We start from the raw sequence: 20,309 nt of genomic DNA, 5'->3' as shown, positions 1-20,309 counted from the left end.
ATTAAATCATGGGCACTCCCACCCTCAGTGTTTAATTCTTATAGTTTTTAAACCACACACACACACACACACACAATCTTATTGTTACAAACACTGCTACCTTGAGAAAGCTAGAAAATAAGATAAGCAAAAATTAAGAAAAGAAAAGCACTATATTCCCACCATTGGAGATTATCTTTAATATCTTTTTGATTTGCTTTCAGATACTTTTTATATATGGATGTATTCTTATAAAAACGAAATGATTGCAAAGCAAGTTGTTTTGTATCTTGGTTTTCTAATGATCTTTCCCTTTGTGAGTCAAAATTTTAATCTTATCTAATAGTCTATCTTGAATCAGATTTTCTCAATTATCTTCATAATACCATTTAGAGCTAGTAGGTCCTACTTGTTGAACCTAGCTTTTATGGCTCTTGGTTTTCTTATATTCTAGCATCATCCTTAATTTTTTCCCCCATTGTACACTGACTTGTTGAACAGATCCGACCAAGGACCCCAACAGAATGATTCGTCTTGGTTTTGTCTGGGCGTCTTCTGGTGCTATCATTGAACTTCCCCCATCCACACTATTTTCTTATGCTGAAAGTTTGGTTTAAACTTCTGCTCAGGTTATGTTAAACATTTTGGCTAGAATATGCCACAGGTGACAGTTTGTGTTTTTTTGTGTGTCACATCAGGGACATAATGTTTGATGGCTCCACCATTCAGGGGGCTAAATTTGAGCACTGGATTCGGGTGTTGAAAATCTGGTCGCTTTGTGAACGTACACTTATGTTTTTCTCCTGTGACTAGAAAGAAATCTTTGTAGTATTGCTTTGGCACTTTATAACAGTTAGATTCCCCATAAAACATGAACTTAATGCTTTTTAACACTACTTGACAACCCTTGCCTAGGTCAATAATTTCATTAGGGATCAACAATGATTAAAATCTAATTCAATCCTTCCTTTTCTCTTAGTAGGTAATACTTTTCTATGAAATAACACTTTCTTTCATCAAGTGGTGTTGTTTTGTTTTGTTTTGTTTTGGTTACTCTGTAATATAGTCTAACTGGGGCAGCAAAATAAATGTTTAATATTCCCCATTAGATACATGTTTTCAAAGGAAAAAACTTACTTAATAACTGCCTCAAATGGTGACATCTGGTGAGGAGGGCTTCTTTTTTCAGTATCATTCTCTATTCATGGATTTTCACTGATTCAATCAATGTTCCTATATCCTTGAAACATTTCTGGTCTAAAAAGTTTTAAGTTGAGTAATTCAGTATCAGTTGTTTTACACTGAAGTGCTACTTAAGAGAAACAGATACAGCCAATTCTACAATTTTATGAATATTTTGAAAAAATGAGATTGACAAGATGGTGAAAATCCCTTTCATTACACATGACGAGCCACCTGGCTCAGAGTATGCCCTTCCCCGGTTGCAGTGTGTGAAGTTCAGTCTGTCAGCCTCACAAGATGAAAATGAATTTACTCTTGGAAAAATGGATTTACAAGGCTGAAAGGGAGGCACCATTTCACTAACTGTTCACTTGTACCATAGGCAAGATAAGATGTCTCTATTTAGAGAATTTTTCTTTTTTATTTCACAATGCAGATATGGAACTTCAGATTTTTTCTTACCCATTTTAAAAAATGAGTTGATAAACAGCTGACTACTGGCTTAGTGGTGCAGCTCATCACATAGCACATACATTGGAAAGAGGTATATATTTATTTGCTTGTTATTCTGTCTTCTAAAGTGAAGTCAAACCAAGAAGAACATGAAAATGACAAATGTGTGTGAGCAGGTATATATAAGCATGCATACATGCATGCATTCACAGAAAGATGTATTATTGAATTGTAATGTTACTGAATGTCTTGACTTCAGCACTGAAAGTCTCGTGTCTGGGTAAACACTCCAGTCCCAGGCAAAAAGGGATGGTTGGCCACCCTAAAGTTACCAGATAGAAACCACATGGGATTCAGCAACAGATCTCTGATCAGTCTTCCTGTTCTTGACTCAGACATTTAATAAGGCCTTTAATTCAGACATGAGTTAATATGTCAAACTGGCAGGAAAATAACTTATTAAGTACATAAGAATATGAATTCAAGTAAGTATGAGGAATGCACTAAAAGTCTTTAAAACTGCCAGTATGAAAAGGATCAAGAATTGTACTCCCTATTTTTTCTTCAGAAGAGGTAATATAGCTGCCAGTATTTCTGAATATTCCAGCCAAAGCTTGGAAAATAGCATGGCGGAAGGTACGAGGTACTTGAGTTGATTTTCACGATGGAATTTTATTTATACAGAGACCATTCATTGACTGTTTAGTTAGAAAAGACCTTAAAGAGTTATATAATCTATCTTTCCACATCTAGTCAAGGCCACAATTAGATCATGATGGGATTCTACTCAATATATTTTTAAAGACCCTCAAATAAAGAGATGTTCCATTATTAATTTTATGCCTTGCCTGAAACTCTCATCCTTTATATGGAACTAATTACTTTTCTGGTTGATGCTAGAGAGTGTGAATAGCCAGAAACCATTCTCTGACAAAGGTTAGAAGATTATTTTTCAATTTCCTTTAAGTATTTTAATTCTAGAAGCTTTTAACTTTTCTTCAAAGTTTGTACTTTTAAACTTTTGATTACATCTGTGCTCTGCTCCAAATCCCTAATGCATACATTTGGGTATGTTCTGCATTCCTAATAGCTCCTAGGTGATGCTGATGGTTCAAGGACCATACTCTTACTTGCTTGCTTAATTGAAGTATAGTTGACACACAATGTTACATAAATTTTAAATGTACAACATAGTGATTCAGCAACTCTGTACATTATCCTATGTTCACCACAAGGATAACTACCATCTGTCACCATACAACACTACTACAACACCGCTGACTACATTCCCTATGCTGTAACTTTCATACCTGTGATTTATTCATTCTGTAACTGGAAACCTATATACCTCCCACTCCCCTTCACCCATTTTGCCCCTCCCCCCACTGCCTTGCCCTCTGGCATCCACCAGTTTGCTTATTCTGTATTTATGGGTCTATTTTTGCTTTTTTTTGTTTATTTGCTTTGTGTTGTTTTTTTTTTAACCACACGTTGAAGAGCAAGGTTGCAAAGAACTTAGTTATAGCTTACTTCAGACTTTTCTTCTTAACCTAGAAAGACAAATAGTACCCAGTTAGATACAGTCTTTACAGAAAGCAGTGGACATAGATAGAGATGGAAAAACTATTTTAAGGGTATAATTGGTATAGAGAAATATTTGTAAAAACAAAATAAGAAAGCTATTTCTGTAGCATAGTGACTAGACTGCGATATAAATATGAATACTATATACAATGGTGACTTATCCTGTAATTGCTGATTGCTTTAGTTATGAATTTTTAATTCACACTTTATAACTAGATTTAGACTTATTTTACTCCCCTTTGATGAAATTATTTTTCTCTACTTATTTTTTCTTTTTCTTTTTTTTTTAAATGATTTTATTTGTTCATGACAGAGAGAGAGAGAGGCAGAGACATAGGCAGAGAGAGAAGCAGGTTCCTTGCAGGGAGCCTAAAGGGGGACTCGATCCCAGGACCCCAGAACCGTGACCTGAGCCCAAGGCAGACGTTCAACTGCTGAGCTACCCAGGTGTCCCAATTTTTCGTAACATGAATATATGAAATTACTTTATACAAAGAAAGTTCACATGTGGAAATGCAGTATTGCAAATACCATAAACCAAATACATTTTTATATTTTGTAATTCAAGCTAACATTTAGATTGGGGTGCCTGGGTGGCTCAGTCAGTTGTACATGGGACTCTTGATTTTGTCTCAGGTCCTGATCTCAGGGCTGTGAGATTGAGCCCAGCCTGTGGCTCCATCCTGAGCGTGGAGCCTGCTTAGATTTCCTCTCTCCCTCTGCCCCACTCCACTGGAACAGCTGAGGGCAGCATGGAAAACCTCAAATGTCTCTGTGAGGAGGCCTACCAGAAGACATCAAAACTGCAGAGGCAAGGCCTCTATCGTACTTCCAAATGCCAAGTCTCCCGCAGAGTACATCTGATTTGTCAAGCCTAGATCACATTCAGAATTCAAGCTGCAAGGCAGTCTGGAAAATGTAGATCTTAAGTTTCTAGTCTCTATGACCTGAGGAGGCCAACTAGAAAAGGGGTGGAATGAATGGTGGTCACCAATACTTTATACCCTGTCCTAGAACTATTGTTCTAGAATAGAAGCTCAACATCTACATGGGATGATGTTCTTTTTTGTCAATTCTGACAAGTCAGTATATCAATCTATCAACAGTCTTCCTGATCTTGGTCAAACCATAAAAGTTTGATATTCTCAGAAACATACCAGAATGAGGCAATCTTAGATTTGAAATAATCGTGTTATTTACAGATTTTATTTATTTGAGAAGGAGAGAGTAAGCACAAGTGGGAGTGGGGAGGGGCAGAGGCAGAAGGAGAAGCGGGGAGCCCAGTGTGAGATCATGACCTGAGCCAAAGCCAGACACTTAACTGACTGAGACACCCAGGCGCCCCTTGAAATAATCACTTTATTTTTGGATCGGTGCCTATATATATATATATATATTTTTTTTTTTTTTTTTTTTTAGCTAGAAAATGCATTCTTCAGGTAAAATATCCCTTGGAAACATTATACATAAGTAAATAAATAAATAGCTACCCTCCTCAAAGTGGCGGTAGGGCTTGTTGGCAGAAATATTTTGGGCTTTCTGTGTATTCCAGGTGGTTGCTTAGGTCTTCCAGATTCCCTTAAAGTTAGCTTGAGACCATGTGATGGCTTTCCGGCCCTAAAACCCCTGTGGATCCTCCATTCCTTTCTTCCCATTACAGACAGTGGAGTCTGTGTATTGATACATAATAGCATCACACTATGATGACAGCTGGACCCTAAGCTTACTAGATGGAAGAGGTCTTTTGCCTTATGCTGGTGTTTGTGGGGAGAGAAATAAACATTCATGATAGGATACCATTGAGATCGTATGCCATTGCAGCATAGCCTGGCTCTCTTGACAAATGTGGGCCTGAAGTCCTGCAGTCTCCACCTCTCATTCTTCCAATGCCAGCCTCTTTGCCTCTCCTTTTCTCTCTGCTTTCTACTTGCCTCCCAAGGCAAATCTACATCGCTACTTCCGGGTGCACAGTTTGTAAACCATTACTCTCGGCTTTTCAAGTACCCCCTCCTCTGGTTTTAAAAATATAAAAAACTGTGTGATAAATGAGTATTACTTTATAGATAAATGGAGGATAGGAGTGGGGTAGAAATGATGTTAAAATAGGCACAAGGGGTCCCAATTTCTGAAATAAAAATTACTACAGATACTATATCTAACCACTTGAAAATAGTATATTTTAGCAATAGAAATAAAGTTATATTAATCAAATAAATGGGAGCTATATTAATCAATCACAGAACATTCTACCTAATGAAGAACATTATCATAATATACTATAATTAATCAGCTCATGAAAAGCAATCTCAACAAATAGATCACAAAATTCAGAAGGGTTTATTTGAAAGATTGACAGGTCTTGGGGGGAACAGACCTATTGCATAACTCATCCAGGAATTTGATTACTTTCTTTTCCTCATCAAACATTTCCCTGCAATAATCTTAGGCACCAGAGATCAAGCAGTTGACCTCACTGATACATTGGAGGTCAGACTGTTTCTGTCAGCTTCTCTCTGGGATCCATGGTGTCCATGAATGTCTAGAAGGTCAGAAGGAAGAATGTTAATGGACTGAATATGGATCTATCTGCATATACAAAGCAAGCTTCTAATCCATTCACACCTCAGCTCAGATGCCACCTCTTAGGGAGATCTTCCCTGACCACCTTATCGGAAATAGCTGTACTTTCCTCCCTGATCACTTTCTAGGCCTCGCTTTACCTTATTTTCTTCATACCACTTATCACTGATTGAAATTCTATTGTTTATTGTCCTATTTCTTCACTAGCACGTAAGCCCCACAAAGAGAGGTGCACCTGGGTGGTTCAATAAATTGAGCATCTGACTCTTGGTTTTAGCTCAGGTCATGAGATCAAGTCCTGTATCAGGCTCTGTACTCAGCACAGAATCTGCTTGAGATTCCCTCCCCTCCCCTCATTTGCTCATTCTCTCACTCAAATAAATGTTTAAAAAAAAAAAAAAAGCTCCACAAAGAGAGAGCTTTTGTTTAACATCACTGTAACTCCAACAAATACATTGCCTGGTACATTACATAGTAAGAATTCAATATTTCTTATATTTCCTATGGTTCTTTGCCAGACACAGTGGAGAGTTTCCTCTGATCTTTTCTATGAGAACCTGGTAGGGCTTTTGGAGATAAAACTCATTCCACCTTCCCAAGGCTGGATCCCACTCTGGAGTTTTTAATTCTCAAATTTGCACAGAGCCTCCAGCAATTTGTCAATTACAATTTAGGTTTCCTATGCCATTAATGGGTCTCTAGAAGGTTTTTCCTGCGTGGGATTCACCTATCTGTCTCTATAATTTTTGAGGCAGGGGTTTGCCCTATGACCTCAGTTCTCTAATGGATCCCAGAATTGTTGTTGATTCAGCTTTTTTTATGTGGATAGGAGAGATAACTTCCAAGTTCTTTTTGTGCTGGACTGGACCCTGGAAACCATTCAAAAATTTTACTAAATAAGTGAATAAATGTTATAAGAATGTACAGCTATCAGCTGGCTCACTATTCTAGTTTTGTAAATCTGAACTTTATTTTAATCAATCACAACATAATTATACAGGAAGAGATGAATTCTCATGCCAGTGAATGGCACTTCTCTGATGACTGAACTTTTGGACTGAACATCATTTTATTTGCATAATATGGAAAGTGGTATATAAAAGTTACATTATTTATTAATTAATAATTCCTTAAACTGAAAGCAACATATTCTAAATGTATTGATTGTGGTATAGGCTAAGCTGCAATAACAGATACTTCCATAAATCATTGGTTCAAATATAATAGAAGATTATTTCTCTCTCTTACAGTCTGGAAGGAGATGGTTGCCCAGGTTGGGGTGGGCAAAAGATCAGATAGAGCCCCAGGCTGAGTTCAAAGAGAATATGTAACCGGATCCTGGCTGTTTAGTTAGGAAGGATTGTATATGATCCAAATATAAAGTGTGTATATGTGTGTACAGGGCTCAGATGAATCAATTTTAGCATAGCATTCCATTTGAAGAAATATATACTCCAGTAGCCCAACAGAAATTAAAAGACATTTTAATATTTTATGTGCATTTCTCAAGAACTGTTAGGGAGATCTGTGCCATAACCCACAACAATACTTTAAAAAATATTATCTGTCTTCCACACTTCTTTCGTACTCCGTGTTTTTTGCAGTCTTCTTAAAATCCCCCAATTCCCCTGACACCCACCTTTTATGGCTTTTCTGTCTTCTTCCTCCTGCCCCCACCTTAAGCTCTTTCTTATTTAGATCAATTTAGAATTGAGCTTCTTTTTATGGTTTCATTTCTGCTTTGCTCATTACCTGGATTCTCCACAAGAAAGAACCCAGGGCTGACCCAGAAAGCAAATATCCTTTCCCTTTGCTTGACTGCAGCTCTGGCCCAGTTGCTCTCCCTGTCTTCTAATTTTGCATTACAAAAACACCAAGAACTAGACTGGCAAAGAAAGACTTGCTTAAGGTGGTGGGGGAAGGGTAGAATCTGCACAGACAGGACTGGGGAGGCAGTGAATACTTACACGTTAAGACGTCTTGTTTCCATCACACATATATCATTAAGAGCTCAAGTGAGGATAATGTGGACCGCTATAACTCCAAAACAGATGGAAAATCTCTCAGTTTAAAAATATTCACAAAGCTAGATTTATGCAGATGTTCCACCTGAAGGCAGCGCTGAACAAATTAATGCTCACTGTGGACTATGAAAGTCTAATCTATAAAGTGAAAAGGGAAGAGAAGGAAACTGAAAATTACTGAGCACTTACTCAGTATTGGGTTAAGCTCTTTAAAGAATGTCATGTTATTTAAAATCCCCCCATAACCCTTCAGATCAGTGTTCTCGGCTTGGGGATCTATAGACCATATTCTCACTCATATGTGAGTGCTGAGATTGAAAAATGCTTGTGTTTTCATACCAAAAATAGCATGAAAATGTTTAACACGATATAGTGTGAGTGCCTGACATTAACCTTTTTGATTGTAATGTAGGTGCCTGACATCAAGCTTTTGATTGCTGAGGTATTCATTTCAAATAAGTCCATCTCAAATAAACATACTGCCTGCTGTATGACACAGCTACTAGCTAAACAACTGTGCTAAGGAGTTAGGCTGCCCTCACCTGTGAAGGTCTCTTTTCAGAAAGCCCTGTGTCACCTAGATAGATGATTGCTTGAGTCAACCCAATTTTTCTTTCTTGCACCCCAATTCCTGCTTGGGATGCTGTAAATTCTCCAATAAAGAGTGAACCCAAGAAACCCTAGGGAATCACACTTGGATGCCAATAAAGTCAAAGCCCCAGATCCACGCTCCTTCCCTCTCTCTCTACCCATGACCTCACTATATGGCCCTTGGATGTGCTGTGTACCCTCCAGGACCTCCAGTGCTCCCTTATCTTTGGCACTGAGGTGCATCTTGCAAATGTAAAAACACAAAGGCTGGTACAGCCACCACCATTGACTCTGGTCAGCGAAAATGTCTATGGGACCTTGGCATAAATAATATGGACCCAGGTGATCGGCCTCGGGCATTCCTGGGCCAATGCATTACTAACAATTGGCTGGCACTGACAGGAACACAGGGGCATGTTCTAGATCATCAGGAAGATTATCTTATAATCAAATAATTCTAACCAAAGAGTCATATGACTGTATGCTACTGTATGCTACTGTAATTGAGGTAGACTAGTGAGAAAGGCATGCAGTCAGACTTGATCTGTGAATGACATGTGTAAGCCAAGTGAAGGCCAAAATATCTCATACTGTATGAAATAAATGATGACTTTGTAAGAGCTAAAATTCAGAATTGGGCTGAGATTTGAGTCATCACCCGGCATATGGCGGTAAAGTAATATTCTAAAGAACACGCCTAAAAGCAGTATTAACATTTGAGCTGTGATTTGATATAAACCAAAAAAAAAAAAAAAAAAAAAAAGTCATCACATTGTTAATGCTATTTCCTTGAGGTTTGTTGTTTTTGTGAGTATTTAAACAAATTTACAAAATGTGTTGATTTATATCAGGGCGGTAAATTGGATCATTCTTCCCAATATTTCATCTCTCTCTATCCCAGCATTCTCTGTTCTACAAGCCAAGCTTATGTCTTGTGACTTCGCAGCACCCCTCACTAGAAAAGGCAGAATGCTGTAGGAAGCTGGAAAAGAGGCAAGCTGTTTATGTGGCAGCAAAACACTGGCAAAACCTTTGCTTTCAGTGGCCCAAAGGCAAAAAAAAAAAGTACTTAATGAACCTGTGGCAGACAGAAAGGTTCTCAATCAGAATCTTGATAATGTGAACAGACTGTAATTTGCTGCATTCAAAAAGGTACAACAAGAAAATGATGAGCTCAGAAAAACTGGCCACTTTGCAGGCAGAATTGAGAGGGGATGTAGAGAACCTAGAAATTCCAGAAGCTGTAGGGTTGATAAATAAAATTGTTTCTCCTTTCCATTCAGTAAGAGATAAAATTTAAAAACACCTTGTATTTGAAAGACCTACTAAAAAATAGCCTCACAGAAATGACAAAATCCAGGCACAACCTCATTAAGACCGACCTTAAGGCAATGTCTGGCAGTAGATACCTTCACCTGGACAAAATGACTTTTGAGAAAAGTGATTATGAACTCAAAGTACTTGTAATTAAGTCTAGAGAGAGACAGGCCTCACAAAAACTACAGTGTGGATTTTGGCACATGGAGTGGCTGTAATTAACGGCATCAAAAATCCAACAGGTTTTCAAGAGCCATGTTTGCAAAAGTGCTGCCATGCTAGATGAAGAGGTTGACTTTGAGATGGATCAAAAAGCTCTGGGATCCCAACTTTCTACGGGTAGCAAGTGGGTGAGAGAACTGCTCATGTTCGGCAATACTATTTCAGATGTGGCCCCAAAGGGTGGAAAGAAAAATCACACTGGAGGCAGAGCAGGGCTGTGGAGAACAATGGACTGGGCCCTTTGTCCCAGGGAGCAGAGCCAGGGCCCGAATAAAGGACTGTTCCCTACTCTAGTGGAGAAACTGGCTGATATATCCCTGTTTCAGAGTGTCTGTGGACCAGTTGACCCCATATGCCTTCCAATCTTCCCTTTTTTCAGATAGGAGAGTTTACTGCTAAATCTTGTCCCTGTTTTATGATTGTATGTTGGCAGAGGGTGACAGATTCCTTGGTTTTGTTTTGGCTTGTAAATATCTAGATTGGGAAGAGCCACATCTGGCCCCAGGGTAAAGCACAGATCCTGAACTTTGAACCCCATGCTATGACTGGATGAGACTTTTTAATTAAAATGTCTTGAGAGGCAGGGGTGGGGGGAGTATGTTGCAAAAGGGAGCAAAGTGAATAATTATTATTTGAAGGAGACTGTGGTGGATTAAGCAGCTGTCATTCTCAATTCTTCATATACTTCCTCTTATAGATCTATTCATCCATGCTCTTTGCCTTGGGACTTTGCAGTACCTCGACTAGAGTAAACTAAGATATTTCCTTGCCCCATTGAAGCTGGACCTGGCTGGAATGTTAATAAACATGATGAGGCTTTAAATATGTGTGCATGGTTTGGCATTGCCTCTTTAGTCCAGTAATACATCATTAAAAAAAACCTAAACAAAACTCAAAGAGCCAAAAAACCCAAACAATAACAACAACAAAAACCCCATACTCCGTGTAGCCTCTGATCTCAAAATGAAGACTTGAGGAGAACTGATTCTACTTGTAACCTGGGGCTAGTCTTTACCTAGTCTACCTGACATCAGCCAAACCCAGCTGTGAATAAAAAAAAAAAAAAAAAAAAAAAAAAAAAATTTTAATGTGCAAGCAACAGAGATCTTTGGTGCTTTCATTTATGCAATCAGTATTAGTTGACTAATAAAATTCACATAAGGAATATAAGCATAAAGAATTCGTACCTCATTTTATGTTTATACATCGCTCATGTCATTAAGTTAGAAAACATTTTGAGTTAACAATAGAGTTCAATTTTTTTTAAAGATCTCCATGGATTTATCAAGTTTTAGAAACTTTGCCTTAGAGAGTTCTGATTAAACCCATTTTCTACTATCTGTCTTTCTGCCTCTTTTATTAGTTTTAAGTATCTTCTCTTTTGGTTAGGTGACTATTAAAATTTGCTCTAAGGGCATAAAGAGATTAAAAGAAAGAAAAAAGTTTTCTAAGAAAGATAGAAAGGAAAAAGCTAAACTGCTGAATTCAGATGATGCAATTTGGCAGAATAATATAAGCAGAACTGTGAATGTCCAAACCCTGTCAGAGATTTTCACCATCAAAGGATTGACGTACCAGGTTTGCGCATCCCTACTGCGGCAGACAAGGGCAGCTTTCAAAATACTTCCAAACTTGGGACTATTCATCAATAAGGCTGATACTAACATCAAAATGTCAAAATGTGCAGCCTAAAAAAAATAAAAAAAGATAGAATCTTGCAGAATTAGACCAGGAATGAGAGGCCCTTGGGGAATAAAAATGCAGATTACAAAACAAATAGAATCTTTTAATATTCAAGAGACATTTTTTTGTTGAAGTTTTCCTCACTAGACCATAATTTGAGTAGCTTCAGACATTAATCACATCATGGAGGGGTGAACCGCCCCCCACCCCTGATTTATTTTTTATGTGTCTCACTGTTAACAAACTTTTTTATATTTAGAAAAAACTTGAAAGCTCCTTGGGGATTTGCACAAACTGTCCCTAAGGTGGGCCATACAGAACCCTGTGGTCAGTCACTCCATGAAGGGAGCTGTGGCTTCCTTCAGTCTTTACCTCCTTTAGGTGAGCGGAGAGGAAAGGCTAGAGCAGCTCAAGCACCTCCCAGTCTGTCTAGAGGGAACTATAGTGACTACACAGGTTGCTTACACACAGGTAGGCTGATAACAAGAATGTCTTGTTTATGAGCATTACTTCCTCAAGGAGTGTTGTGGGGATACTAACGTGGTAAAAAGAAGGAAAGGAAAAACTAACAAGGAAAGGAGGTTAAGTCCTCCACCTCCAGCCATCTAGAGCCAATTTTCTCACTTTAGAAAACTTCATTTCTGAAAGCTCTCAAAAACCTGCCCACTTCTTAATTTACTGACCATCTCTTGGGTAAGGGTACTCACCTCCTTCATATGACATGTTGGGGCACATTTGCTCTGGAAGCAGTTTAGAATCAGAGAAGAATGGTTATCCCACAAATGTGGGGTCTCTTTCAGGGAATGATGCAAAGCCATTCAGTTTCAGGAGGTGAAACTTAGAAAGGTTGCTCTTGCAGATTCAGGGTCCTGGGGAGGTCATTCTGGTTTGGAGGCTCTCAGCAAGCCCTTGTGTCCAGGCTTCTTTGTCATTGATAGCCCGAGGGATAAAGAGAGCAGCTGTTTAGCCAGGGCAAACTCTGTTCTGGAACCACTGTGAGAAAAATAATACTTCAAATCAAATTCCTATCAAAAAAATTCATGGATTTTTGGTCAAAATTAAGACTCGCACAGTTATCTTTATTATTGGTTGATTGATCGCTTTTCCCATGATCATAGGTGAGACCACTTCGTTTCCATCTTTACCTTTTCTACATTCTCCTTAGCTCCTTTTTTTGGGGATGCTAATTCAATTATTTGTGTTGTGGGGGTGGTAATGGAAAAGGAGAGTGGCTGCAATTATGGAAAGAGTGGGGGTATGGATCTTATTTTCAGTGCAGTTTTTACAGTAGATTTCCTTTAAAAATTACATTGAGCAGGGATACCTGACAAAAATATTACTAATACATAACTCTGAAATTAGATATAGCTATGTCTTATGTAGACCACTGTACATATCCTTAACTTGAGTAATTAATTTTGGATAGATACATTGCATTATTTTTATTTTAAAATTCTTTTAAAATCAGGAAAATTATTCTGTTTTAACAAATACAGAGGACAAACTGGTAGTTGCCAGAGGTGAGTTTTTTTGGGGAGGGGAATGGAGAAATAGATAAAGGGGATTAAGAATATAGACTTATCATGAAGAGTGATGAGAAATGTATAAAACTGCTGAATCATTATATTGTGCACCTGAAACTAATATAACACTATATTAATTATACTTCAATCAGGTTTTCTTTTTAAAAAAACAACATTTTTGTTGAAATATTTCAAGTTATTTAGAGGTACATAAAAAATGTTCAGTCTCTCTGATAACAGTTTAACACTTTGGTGTATATTCTCCCAGACATTACACATACCTCCATATATAAATGGACTTTAACAAGCTTTTCTCCCTCTAGTTTTCATTGATGCTCTTCCCATGTGAGTTTATGTAATATAATTCATTCTTCTAAACAATTACACAGAATTGTATGTACTAGAATTTATTTAATCATCCCTTTATCGATTGGGCATTTAGGTTACTTCTAATTAAATTTATATTATAAACAATGTTGAAAAACAACTATGTAGAAATACTTTTTTACTCACTTAGAAAATTCTCTATAGGAAAGATTCCTAGAAATGATATATTTGATTGGCCTTTGTGCTTTTAAAATATTCATAGATGCTATCTGATTATTTTCCAAGAATTTTACTAGCTTATAAATGCATCAAAAATAGATAAATTTTGGGATGGCTGGGTGGCTCAGTGGTTGAGCATCTGTCTTTGGCTCAGGTCATGATCCCAGGGTCCTGGGATTGAGTCCCACATCAGGCTCCCCAAAGGGAGCCTGCTTCTCCCTCTGCCTGTGTCTCTGCCTCTCTCTGTGTGTCTCTCACAAATAAATAAATAAAATCTTTTAAAAAATAGATAAATTTTCTTCCAAATTCCTTTGAATTTTTATGCAATCATAGAATTCATTTAAAAAAAGGACATTTATATTCCTAACCTCCAAAGTAATGGTATTTGGAAGTAGAGCCTTTGGGGGGTAATTAGGTTTAGAAGTGGTTATAAGTGTGAAGTTCCCATGATGAGATGAGTGTCCTTATAAGAAAAGGAAGAGCATGAACTCTCTCCATCCCTCTTTCATCCCCCTCCTCTTCTCTCTGCTGTGTGGGGACAGTGTGAAAAGGCAGGCATCTGCAAACTAGGAGGAGGATTCTCATTACATTCTCAACATGCTTCACACCCTGATCTCAGACTTCTCAGAGAAATGGATTTCCATTGTTTGTCACCCAGTTTATAGTATTTGTTTTGGCAAAGCCAACTGACAAATACAAGAGTTTTCTTTCCAGTTAGGGTGTTCTCAGCTGCAAGTGATAGAAAGCCTAATTAGGTGGGGCTTAAGCATTAAAGACATTTGTTACCCTCCCCCCGCCCCACCCCTTAAGAACTTCAGGGTTTCAGGGAACTCCAGGGCTTGACAACCTCACAAATCTATCAGGGTCCTGGGTTCCTTTATCTTTGCACTTCATTGTTCACACTGTGTTCCTACACATATGTAGGAATTCCTGCCTTTTCTCATGATCTCGAAATTGCTGCCACAGTTCTAGGTGTCATATTCAGACAATATTTATTTATTTATTTATTTATTTATTTATTTATTTATTTATTTATTTATTTTAAGATTTTATGTATTTATTTGACACAGAAGGAGAACCAGAGAGTACAAGTAGGGAGAACAGCAAAGGGAGAGGGAACAGCAGGCCCTCCACTGAGCCCGATGTGGGGTTCGATCCCAGGACCCCAGGATCGTGACATGAGGTCAAGGCAGCCACTTAATGACTGAGCCATATGGTCACCCCCAGATAACAACTTTTTGAGGCAGAAATTGTAATATGTGTGACATTCTCAGAGTAAGGAAACCTTTGCAGCCCTCTCTAGCATATTTAACGCTAATGTCTCACTATGCAAAATGTAGTCATAGACAATGAGATTGCCATGATTATCTTGCTTCAGTGACGACTTGCCCTCTGGGCTGGGAAGAAGCCTACCCTTCTTGTAAAATTGATTGCTTTAGTTCTGTATTGCTAGAAAACAAATTACCCCCTGAATTTAGCAGCTTTAAAGAACAAACATTTATTATATCACACAGTTTGTGAGAGTTGGAATCTGGGAGTGGCTTAGCAGGGTGGTGGTGCCAGTTGAAGGTCTTTAATGAGGTTACAAAGAAGTTGTCAGCAAGCACATGAGAAAATGCTCCGCATCACTGGCCATCAGGGAAATACAAATCAAAACCACAATGAGATCCCACCTCACACCAGTGAGAATGGGGAAAATTAACAAGGCAGGAAACCACAAAGGTTCGAGAGGATGCGGAGAAAAGGGAACCCTCTTACACTGTTGGTGGGAATGGGAACTGGGGCAGCCACTCTGGAAAACTGTGTGGAGGTTCCTCAAAGAGTTAAAAATAGACCTGCCCTACGACCCAGCAATTGCACTGCTGGGGATTTACCCAAAGATACAGATGCAATGAAACGCCGGGACACCTGCACCCCGATGTTTCTAGCAGCAATGTCCACAATAGCCAAACTGTGGAAGGAGCCTCGGTGTCCATCGAAAGATGAATGGATAAAGAAGATGTGGTTTATGTATCCAATGGAATATTACTCAGCCATTAGAAACGACAAATACCCACCATTTGCTTCCACATGGATGGAACTGGAGGCTATTATGCTGGGTGAAATAAGTCAATCGGAGAAGGACAAACATTATATGGTCTCATTCATTTGGGGAATATAAAAAATAGTGAAAGGGAATAAATGGGGAAAGGAGAAAAAATTAGTGGGAAATATCAGGGAGGGAGACAGAACATGACAGACTCCTAACTCTGGGAAATGAACTAGGGGTGGTGGAAGGGGAGGAGGGCGGGGGGGATGGGGGTGACTGGGTGACGGGCACTGAGGGGGGCACTTGATGGGATGAGCACGGGGTGTTATTCTATATGTTGGCAAATTGAACACCAATAAAAAAGAAATTTATAAAAAATAAGTTGTCAGACTGAGTGGCAGTAATCTGAAGGCTTGACTATGACTGGAGTATCTGCTTTCAGAATGACTCAGTAACATGGCTGTTGGGGGTGAGGGGAGCTCAGTTCCTGGTTGGCTTTGGCTGGGGTGTCGGCTCCTTGCTGGATGTTGGTGGGGTGTCAGGTCTATGCCATCTGAGCCTCTCCACATCTGGGCTGCTCATGCTTGGCAGCTAACTTCCCGGAGGGCAAGCATTGCGAGGGAGTGAGTAGTAAGCTGCACTGCCTTTAGCGACCTAGTACCCCAAGTCATGCACTGTCACTTCTACTTTATTCTATTCATCAGAAGTGAGTCACCATTAGGTTCTGTCTCTTACAGAAACAAGTATCAAAAAATTTGTGGATATATTTCAAAACCATCAGAGAAAAGTAAGTGCGGTAGCTCTTTCACAAGAGAAGAAATGAGGGTGGCTGATGAGACAATTGATTATTTTTTTTTACCTTCCATTCTTGGTTTGCTAGGTTTTTAAAGATTGTGTACACTTGAATTTTATCAAAAATCATTTCAATTATAGAAGCAAATGGAACTTTTTTCTCTTTTAATGTGTTGGATTATATTCTCAGATTTTTCTAATGCTGAAGCACCTTATTAGTAGTGGGATAAATCTTTATTGTCATTCCGTATTATTATTTTTTGTACATTGCTTATTTGATGTTGCACCTGTGTTCAAAGGTGAGATGCATTTCTTCTTTATTCTTCTATTGTCTTGTCAGGTTGTGATATTAAAGATATGCTAACCTCATAAAATGATTTTGGAAGCCTTTCCTCTTTTTCTATTCTCTGAAAAATAAACCATGTCTAGCTGTCTCTCTTGCTCTCTCTCTTTTTGCTGTCGTTGCTTAGCCTTTTTTGGCTCCAGGGATATCTTTTAATTTGAAAATTTGTCTTTCTTAAGAGTGTGGTGTTTTCAACCACTGCCTTTTTTTCTCTCTAATAATCATATTTAGCTTCTCGCTTCACAAGGATCCCACAGTTACAGTCCCTCTGATTTATTTAGGGAACAGTTTTTCAGACTTTATTCTGCTAAAAATGTGACAGTTTCTGTGGAACTCTAGCCTAGTACTTTTGCAAAGTTTTAAGTAGGCATCCCTCCCTCTCAGTGCATGATTCCCTTTGGCTCCATGGATATCCTGACTCTACCCAAGGTGGCTGAGAGAGTTCTTGTTGGGAAGATGGTAACACACTTCTCTGGCAATTTTCTCCTGTTAGTGCTTGGACTCACTTAGGTGCACTTGGTGCTAGTTTCTTCATAAAGGGGACCTCATTTGCTTTGTATACTACAGAAACTCTTCCTGATACCTGTTTTACTGGTGATACTCATCCTTGATTTCTAGCACTTAATGGATTTATTCCTTTTACTCTTTGGAAATTTCAATGAGCTTTTGGGAGGAAGGATAATAAACCTTCGTGTTGTCCATCCAACCTGCCATTTAGACTACAAGTCTGTTGCTGCTACTTACTATGCACATAGAACTTGACCTCCACACAAGCATGTCCACAACTATGGTATTTAGAATCCATTATCTTTTAATATATACATTATAAAAATAACATATGCATACTATAGAAAACGTGGAAAATGCAAAAACGTGAAAAGAAGGAAAAAAGATCCATTGACCAAACACCTCAAAATAATGACTTGTATCAGACCTGGTATTTTCTTGTAATTCTGTTAAATATTTGTAATCATACATATATTTTTATATCTTTTTTTTTTTTTTTGAGAGAGAGTGAGAGAAAGAGCTTGAGCGGAGGGAAGGAGCAGAGGGAAAGGGACAAACAGACTCCATGCTGAGCACAGAGCCCTGTGTTAGGCTCGCTTCCAGGACCCTGAGATCATATCCTGAGCCAAAATCAAGAGTCATATACTTAACAGACTGAGCCACCCAGGTGACCCTGTATATCTTTTTTTATTTAGTGTTATACCAGAATTCTCTTTTAGTGTTATTGCTTGTTTTGTAATGATAGTGTCATTTTTGAAGTCACTGTTTTCATGATTCTAGTATCTAATTTTTAAAATCTAATGATGGTCTTTGATGTTGCTTATAGCATTCCATTTTTCTGTTTTTACAGGATTTTCTACTAGTCCTTGGGTTGTGCTTTCTATGAGCAATGATTGCTCACCTTTTCTCTTTCTATGATCTTTTCCATTATTTTCTTTGCTGTAGTGAATTTATATATACTTGATATGTTATTTTGTTGCTGAAGGCAGCCCTACCAAAGTGTTCTCTCACATCTGAATGTAAGTGAGTCATCTCGATTCCCTTATCACTTATCTGAAACCTGAGAATTCGAGGACCGAGTGCTGGTGTTCCAAATACTTTCAGAAGCCTGGTTCTGATCTTTAGTGAATGAGTCCTGATCTTTCTTCTATAATTTAAAGCCCTGTAATGAGATTAATTACATCTAAACAGTGGCATTTCTTACTCCCTTCAGTAATTTCCTTAAGCTTCACATCCTTCTCGACTCAGGCTATAGCACTTCAGCAGAGCCACTTCTTGCACTTCCCCCAGCTCTCCCCAGAAGCTGTTCACACTCTTCTCTGGCTCCTTTTTTTTAAAAAAAATAATAGGATTTTTTTTAAAATATAAAATTGACATACCATAAAATTCTTCATTTTTAGGCATACAATTCGTTGTTTTTTAGTATATTCACAGAGCTGTGCAACCATCAGCACTAATTTTAGCACTTTTCCTTATCCCCCAAAGAAACCCCCCACCCATTATAATCCTTCCTCATTGTCTTCCTCCTCCCTCATCCCCCTACTTTCCTGGGAATTGCCAATCTACTTTCTATTGATTTGCCTGTTTGGGACACTACATATATGTGGAATCATACTGTATGTGACCTCTTGTCACTTAGCATGATATTTTCAAGGTTTATCTATGTACTATTTATTTCTTTATTTGAGAGAGAGAGGAGAGAGAAAAAGAGAGAGAGAAAAAGAGAGAGAGAAAAAGAGAGAGAGGGAAAGAGAGAGAGAAGAGAGAGAGAGAAAGGGAGAGAGAAGAGAGAGAGAGAGGGAGAGAGAAGAAAGAGAGGGAGAGAGAGAAGGGGCAGAAGGGAGAGGGAGAGAGAGAACTTTAAGTAGGCTCTATGCCCAGCATGGAGCCCCTACAAGGTTCGATCTCACGACCTCAAGATCATGACCTGAGCCAAAATCAAGAGGTAGATGCTTAACTGACTAAGCCACCCAGGTGCCCCTATCCATCGACTTTTTAAAAATTGTGGTAAGAATCCTTAATATGAGAGCTACATCCTTAACAAAATTCTAAATGTATGATATGGTATTGTCTATAGACACGAGGTTGTGCAGCAGATATCTAGAACTTATTCATCCTTTACAATTGAAAATTTATACACATTGATTAGCGACTCCCCATTTCCTCCTCCCCACTGGCACCCACCATTCTATTCTTTGTTTCTATGAGTTCTATTGTATTAGATTCTTCATAGAAGTGGAATCATGCAACATTTGTCCTTCTGTGACTGGCTTATTGAACTTAGCATAATGTCCTTAAGTTTCACCCATTTGTCACATATTACAGGATTTCTCTCTTTTTTAAAGCTGAATAATATTTCATGGTACTTATATACCACATTTTCCTTATTCAGGTTGTTTCTTTATTCTGTTGTGGGGATAGGCCACATTTCGCATCATCAGTTAATGAACGTTGGGGTTGTTTCTACTTTTTTGGCTATTATGAATAATGCTGCTATGTCTCAGGGGTTTTAAGAGGGGGAATATCTCATGAGTTTTGATACAGACATTCTTTGATGGGGTATGGAAGGGGATGGGTGGTGGGAATCTCCTTAGACTTCTCTGCCCTGTGCTCTCACTCTAACAATGAATTTGCCTTCTTCTCCTTTGCTTTCTTTCTTTTTGTTTTATTTGTTTTAAGATTTTATTTATTTATTTGATGGAGAGAGAAAGAGAGAGACAGAAAGAGCAACAAGCAGGGGGAGTGGCAGGGATAGGAAGAGGGAGAAGCAGGCTCCCCGTGGAGCAGGGAGCCTGATGTGGGGCTCGATCCCAGGACTCTGAGATCATGACCTGAGCTGAAGGTAGATGCTTAACCCACTGAGCCACCCAGATGCCCCTGTTTTGTTTGATTTTTTTTTTTTTTTTTGAGAGAAAGAGAGAGAGAGTGAGAGCACGAGGTGGAGGTAGCGGCTG

At 38.5% G+C, this 20,309-nt stretch overlaps 1 protein-coding gene and 1 long non-coding RNA gene across 4 annotated transcripts in view; one reads left to right on the top strand and one right to left on the bottom strand.

Moving 5' to 3' along the window:
* The window catches only part of LOC144313754 (uncharacterized), a 213,387-nt gene that overhangs the window by 15,882 nt on the left and 177,196 nt on the right, over positions 1-20,309 (top strand). The gene's annotated exons all lie outside the window — the stretch shown is intronic.
* LOC144313749 (outer dynein arm-docking complex subunit 2) overlaps positions 3,026-20,309 on the bottom strand; it is a 251,252-nt gene continuing 233,968 nt past the window's right edge. The window contains exons 20-24 of one of the 2 annotated variants that reach the window (XR_013379382.1): positions 12,323-12,608; positions 11,508-11,620; positions 7,746-7,940; positions 5,573-5,737; positions 3,026-3,164 (exon numbers count right to left, since the gene is read on the bottom strand). The gene's annotated coding sequence lies outside the window, so the exon portion shown is untranslated. The remainder of the gene's footprint in view (positions 3,165-5,572; positions 5,738-7,745; positions 7,941-11,507; positions 11,621-12,322; positions 12,609-20,309) is intronic. The other variant, XR_013379383.1, reaches the window with a different exon arrangement.

This window comes from Canis aureus, chromosome 5, assembly GCF_053574225.1.
Source record: "Canis aureus isolate CA01 chromosome 5, VMU_Caureus_v.1.0, whole genome shotgun sequence".
In the NCBI taxonomy this organism is placed as follows: domain Eukaryota; kingdom Metazoa; phylum Chordata; class Mammalia; order Carnivora; family Canidae; genus Canis; species Canis aureus.
This window is presented reverse-complemented; position numbering and strand designations above follow the sequence as displayed.